The sequence below is a fragment of the Odontomachus brunneus genome, unplaced genomic scaffold (assembly GCF_010583005.1).
Source record: "Odontomachus brunneus isolate Ranch 3 - 2012 unplaced genomic scaffold, Obru_v1 Obru_scaffold_309, whole genome shotgun sequence".
Classification (NCBI taxonomy): Eukaryota; Metazoa; Arthropoda; class Insecta; order Hymenoptera; family Formicidae; genus Odontomachus; species Odontomachus brunneus.
This window is the reverse complement of record NW_022639759.1, coordinates 121838-122376: the sequence shown is the minus strand read 5'-3', so window position 1 is coordinate 122376 and position 539 is coordinate 121838.

The following is a 539-nucleotide window of genomic DNA, read 5'->3' as shown; positions in this document are numbered from 1 at the left end:
TAAACATTATTTACTCTCCCCCACCTTCCTCCCCAATTTCCTCTCCATCCTCTTTTTCTCCATCCTTCTCTTCCTTGTCCGCCTCTTCCTTTGTTTCCTTCTCCGCCTCCTCTCCATCCTCCTCTTCCAAATTTTCCTCTTCCCAATCCTGCTCTTCCCCATCTACCTCCTCTTTGATCATTATATCGTGAATAATGTCTACAAAGAAAATGTTAACATTTCAGCTATTCACGTTAGTACAAACATTATTAATAAATATAGGCTAATAAAACTTACAGTTTATTTCTTTCCTCAAGGAATCTTCCTCCTCTTTTATTATTTTTCTTTCTCTCTCCCTCATTCTCTTCCGCCTCTTTTTCATTTTCCACATCCATTTCTTCTATACTGTAATTTTTTATATTAATCGTTATTTATATTAATAGTTGTAAGTTCGATACATTACTTGAAATAAAATTTTATATTTAAATATAGCAAAAATATTTACTTTTATTTTCTTCCTTCTTTATTTCTTTCTTCCTCTTTTCTTTTTCTCTCTTCCT